The following is a 6,000-nucleotide window of genomic DNA, read 5'->3' as shown; positions in this document are numbered from 1 at the left end:
TAGTTAGGTCAATAAGTTTTTATTACGACAATAGTATTCAGTGAGTTAAAATGAGGTTTGTCTCATCCGTTTTTTTACTGAATTTTCACGGTCACGTGACTCTATTGTTGCTGATTAACTTGGGGTCAAACCGTGACCTGCTTTCCAACTGAAAAATCATAAGAGAAACATATTCCACCACTGTTACTGGTGTATTACGATATTTCTCCACTCTCAACAGTTAAATTTTAATTATTTAAAATGCTCGGCTACCTCGCTAACTGTCTCGAATGGAGAAATATCGTAATACACTTGTTGCAGTTGTGGAATCTATATGTAACTGTTTTCATTGATGAATTTAAACACTTTTAATGCACCATATGCAAATTTCAAAAATGTATGTCTTTTTAGGTTACAAGGAAGTAATTATTTACATAGGCGACAATGGTAGCCTTATTTGGTCCTGCCTTTTCACTATCAAAGATCCATTAAAAAAAATTTCGAATTCTGAATTATCAACACCTTTGGGTGTAAATGCAATGGTCAAACACATATGGTGCCGCAGCCTTTTTGATAGAAAAATGGCATTTTTTAAGGGTACTCAACGGTTCCGGAATTTTCGAAATAGTATGAATGAAGAACACCCCTTGCTTAATTTGGCACAGAAAATCTTGCTAGTCATAGAGAGTTTTCTCTAAATTTCTCGCTATTTCTACACCAATGGCCAACACTCATTTCTCACTATTTCAATTTTAATTTCTAATTACCAAGGCAGCAGAAAATAAATTTACTTCTACCTATTATCTTGGATGTAAAATCTAGGTGGCGCCAGCGATCTATATTTACTTCCTTTTAACCTATACTGACACATATTGAAATAAAATCGGACAACCTTTACGTTAGTCGATTACTATATACTACTGCTGCTTAAGTTCAAAATTTTGGATTAAAGAGACAATTATTCACCATTTAAAATGACTTTCTTTACAGGTACCCCCCTTTACAGAAAACGTTACTTTTTACAGACTTGGGGCCATTGACCAGCTTATTTTGACTGTTTGGTTATATTTAAAACGCGGTTTTTGATTAATGAAGCTCGATTGGGGTCTATTAAAGACTTTAGGCTGATGATTTAATAACTGTGTCCAAATTATATGTCTTTATCGCGAATATATGGACACCGTTGCATACGAGTCAAAATATTTTATGAAATAGACTATAAAAATGCTGAAACTAAGAATTCATCATTGCTGTTATGTGTTTTATATGAATTGTGTTCAGAATATTCAATTCGACGATACTAAGGAGAAACATGTACAGCCTTTGATTTTTTACCTAATTTTTAATATTTTACGGTCATTTTGGCACATTTTAGCCATTAAAAATACAAAAGATTCGCTAATATGAGCAAAAATAAGCCCCCCCCCCTTTTTTAAATATGCATAAATACATTCAGTGTTATCGAGGATGAGGAGAAATTATTAAAGACAGAGTCCTTGACAGAATTCTCGTTTTTACAGTAGATCGATGAACCCTACCCCTGAGACAGAAGAACAAAAAAACAGTAAAAATTTGATATAGACTATAGTTTCACGGCGATCAGCAATTTTCTTCTGATATAGTTAATCACTTAGTACCTTATTAATTTACCGATCCAATTTCTAAAATATCTCGAAAAATACAGTGATGCGCCAGAAATCGTCATTTTGCTTTAGGTTACAAGGAAGTAATTATTTACATAGGCGACAATGGTAGCCTTATTTGGTCCTGCCTTTTCACTATCAAAGATCCATTAAAAAAAAATTCGAATTCTGAATTATCAACACCTTTGGGTGTAATTGCAATGGTCAAACACATATGATGCCGCAGCTTTTTTGATAGAAAAATGGCATTTTTTAAGGGTACTCAACGGTTCCGGAATTTTCGAAATAGTATGAATGAAGAACACCCCTTGCTTAATTTGGCACAGAAAATCTTGCTAGTCTTAGAGAGTTTTCTCTAAATTTCTCGCTATTTCTACACCAATGGCCAACACTCATTTCTCACTATTTCAATTTTAATTTCTAATTACCAAGGCAGCAGAAAATAAATTTACTTCTACCTATTATCTTGGATGTAAAATCTAGGTGGCGCCAGCGATCTATATTTACTTCCTTTTAACCTATAATGATGCTCGAGGCCAAAATATTTGAATGTCCAAAATCGAATATAAATATTGATGTGATAATCAAACAAAGAACCTAAATCTTAGGTAATTCCGAATGAGGAAGCAGGGCTTTGCATGAGGGAGATATATTCCTTAATTCAAGATTATTTAAAAATGTTTTAAAGGGCTTTGATTCTTATTTTATTCTAATTTCTGTTGTCCAATTCCATTCTTTGTCTCATAACCTTGATTTTTACTGTTTCAATAGTATTTTGAAATGAAGCTCTTCGGGTTAGAAAAAAACAGTTCCTTAGCTAAACTTCCTTGCTTATTCCCAAAACTAATACACCGAAGAAATAATGCTAGATAAACCACTTGTGTTTCTCTCGATTTACCCGGGTTTGTTTTCTCGCAATCGATTTATGACTTTCGAACAGCGGTATACTACTGTTGCATTTATTTTTCTATTATGCCCGCGTCACACTGTCCCGATTTTTACGCTGATGGCAACACGATTATGAAAATTTTCAAAATCGGGACTGATCGTATCCAGATCGGGCTATTCGTAGTGCCATCTTTAACCATCGTAGAACCATCGGCCACTTTTTCTAGCCTTCGGGTACAACTTCGGGAAGGGTTCTAATTTTTTTAACATGTTAAAAAATCCCCGAAGGTGCGTCCGATGTTGAGGGTTCGTATTGAGTTCGTATCACCATCCTCACCATCGTAATGTCACCGGGAATGCATCTTTGAACATCGTATTGCATTCGTGTTTCCATCGTTTCCATCGGGCAGTTTTGACATTACGATGTCTACACGAATGAATCACGAAGCTACCCGAAGGTCTTACGATGGCAACACGACTTCGTGAAGACCTTGGAATCCCGTCGTGTTGCCTTCGAATAAAAGTACGAAGGCGACAAGATGGAACTACGACGGCAATAAATCCAGCTAAATGTAAGTTAATTTTCGCGCTAAAATACATTTAAAGTGCCATGCGCGATATGCACTGGTCAGTCTAATACGACAGTTAAAGAAGACGTTCACAAAACATAAACCTCATATCATATGATTCTATGAGAACAAGAAAGGCGACAGCGTTGTTTCTATAAATTCAAATGGAACAAGAAGAACAGCTATTACAGGCTCATGATTTACTTTTACAAGTAAAATATTATTTTTTGTCAATTTTTCATATCAAGTAACATAATGAAAATCATAAACGCGCCTCGTACACCAACACTGCAGGTACACGTATATAGGGAAACCAACTTTTTCTTCATTATTCTGATTTTTTATGTATCGTCTGAGTTGTTGTCACACGAATGTTTACTCCATAACCATTTTGATTTCTATATGTCATATTTTGCCGCATTTGTTGCTTCCCCCACATCCTTCCTTTTGTCTATATTATTATGATATTCTCCTGGAAAGAGCTCTTTTTGAATAAAAGGAATCAACGAACCCATTACCTTACCTTTAAGATAGATCAGTAAACATGGGCATAATTATCTTTGGCTCAGAATATAAAACAAGATGAATAAAACTTTTATTTTGGCCGAAAATTATTGTACAAGTTCATTTAACAAATAATTTATACACATACATGACATAGAGTATACACAATTGCGGGCCCTACAAAAATAAACCGCCAAACAAGCCCGCAAAAGACAAAAAGAAAAAAAGAAAAAGAAAAAGAAATAATAAAAAAAAAAAAAGAAAACTATATTCTTAAAACTAAACAAAACACTCTTAGAATAGCAATAACTCAGACCCACAAACTGATATACACTTGTGTAAGCCTGACGAGACTCAAGAAATCAAAACGATACTTTCTTGTAAATCTCCTACTGAAGATCCAAAGAATATGTTACTTCTTTGAAAATCTTCTGACTCAACGAATAAAGAACTTCATTGTAAACCACATACTAGAATGGTTATCTACAAAATATGAACAAATCAGAATTAACATACTATAAATTACAACTACATAATTAAACATATACAATTTACAAATGTGAAATGACATGAATAAAACACATCTTAAGCTGGGCAACTCCAGCTTCATTTAAATGCAAACCTCCATCTTTAATTGCAAATAAATCTCTTTTAGGAGAGCCCTTAAATAAAAATCTTCTATAAGACTTATAGATGAAACTTATTTTCTCATCTTTACAAATACCAATTAAGGCTTTATTAATCTGAACAACCTTATATCCTAACTGAACAAAATCAATTGGTCGCGGTAAAATAGAAGATATCAATATATTTATGTCTCTATTTCTATTTCTTACACTATATATCAAATTTCTAAATTTACATAAAATAATCTCTATAGAATGTTTCTCTATATCATTGGTACCAAAATGTAAAATAACATGCGAAAAGCTATCAAACTCCTGAAGATATATATACTCCTTATCAATAACATATTTAATGTAACCTAAATTAGCTCCACTAAAACTCTGTACAACCGTGTCTTTCATCCCATCCAGATATTTCCCAATAGAGTCACATAAGATTAACACCCTCTTCTTCATTACTGCAATTAAGGGATAAATTTAGTCATGGCCTTAGCAACAGAGACTTTTTCGGATAAAGAAAATTGAAGATATAATTTATAGGCATCACTTGCCCAATCACCATGAACTTGTATTAACTCTGCAGGTACCTTAGATTCAAAAGCAAAGGTCGCACCCCCTCGGCGGAAACTATGAGTAGAAAATAGTCGTGGATTCCTGCCTATCTTACTAATAAACTCCTTAATATACCGCTGAAAATCTGTATAAGTCACAGAAACTAACTTGTGTTTACTAGGAAATAAAAAGGCTGGACTATCTCCGGCGGCAGGAATTAATTTACACATATTTCTATATGCTCTCAATGGACATAATGCAGATCTAGTATTTTCAATCAATGGTATCTTCAAAATTCTATTACCCATCTGTATGGTTTTTGACCAATTAAAAATTACAATAGCAATATTACCCTCTAAAATTACTTTATTTCTGGTTAACTGTTTATCTATGTCAAAAGACATTTTAGAATCAGGTACTAAATTAGATTTGCGCGCCATTAAGAAAAAGGCAAATAAAAATAAACACCATATAGTGCACTGCTTTGGATCGTCGTGATTTATAACTCTATTAATATCTAATAACATATCTACAGTAATAGCTAACACTTGTTGTGGTAAATGCTGCTTCTCTCTAGTAATCCCTTTCAATAATAACTTGACAGAAAATTCATCTAAATGAACAAAATGTTTGTCTAACATTAAATGCATAGTTTTAACCCCACATACATAATTTTTTATAGAACTTACTGATTTGAACGATCTACTCAAAAATTGAATAAACAAACAGATCGTTTTTAATGAAACAGGACATTCATTAAATTAAAAAATGTACAAAAAAGCAAAAAGGCTCGCCACTGAACCAATAAATTCTTTTTTGTTCCTACAGCAAAGGCTGATAATGTCGATATCTTTACATCCCTTTCTAGTTCTCTAATTTGTCTATCTGAAAACGTAATTTACCATTCATGAATAAACTGAAACAACTCATTTGTCACTTCAAATTCTTCTAAATGTATATATTTTGTCTCTTCAAAAAATGTTTTAGCATAATTACTATGTAAATGCCAGCGAGACAACATATCAGCTAAACGATTGTCAACACCTGCAATGTGAACTGCCCTCAACTCAAATTCGTTAATGGCGGCTACAAAACAAATCTCACGCAAACAAGATTGTAAAAACTGATTTCTTGATCGTCCAGTGTTAATTACTGTTACTGTAACCTGGTTATCACATTTAATTATAATTCTCTTTCCTCTCAATTTAGTTCCCCATAATTTCAGGCATACCACTACTG

Source organism: Mytilus galloprovincialis, chromosome 2 (genome assembly GCF_965363235.1).
Source record: "Mytilus galloprovincialis chromosome 2, xbMytGall1.hap1.1, whole genome shotgun sequence".
In the NCBI taxonomy this organism is placed as follows: Eukaryota; Metazoa; Mollusca; class Bivalvia; order Mytilida; family Mytilidae; genus Mytilus; species Mytilus galloprovincialis.
The sequence above is the reverse complement of the archived record's forward strand: the minus strand, read 5'-3'. Positions refer to the sequence as shown.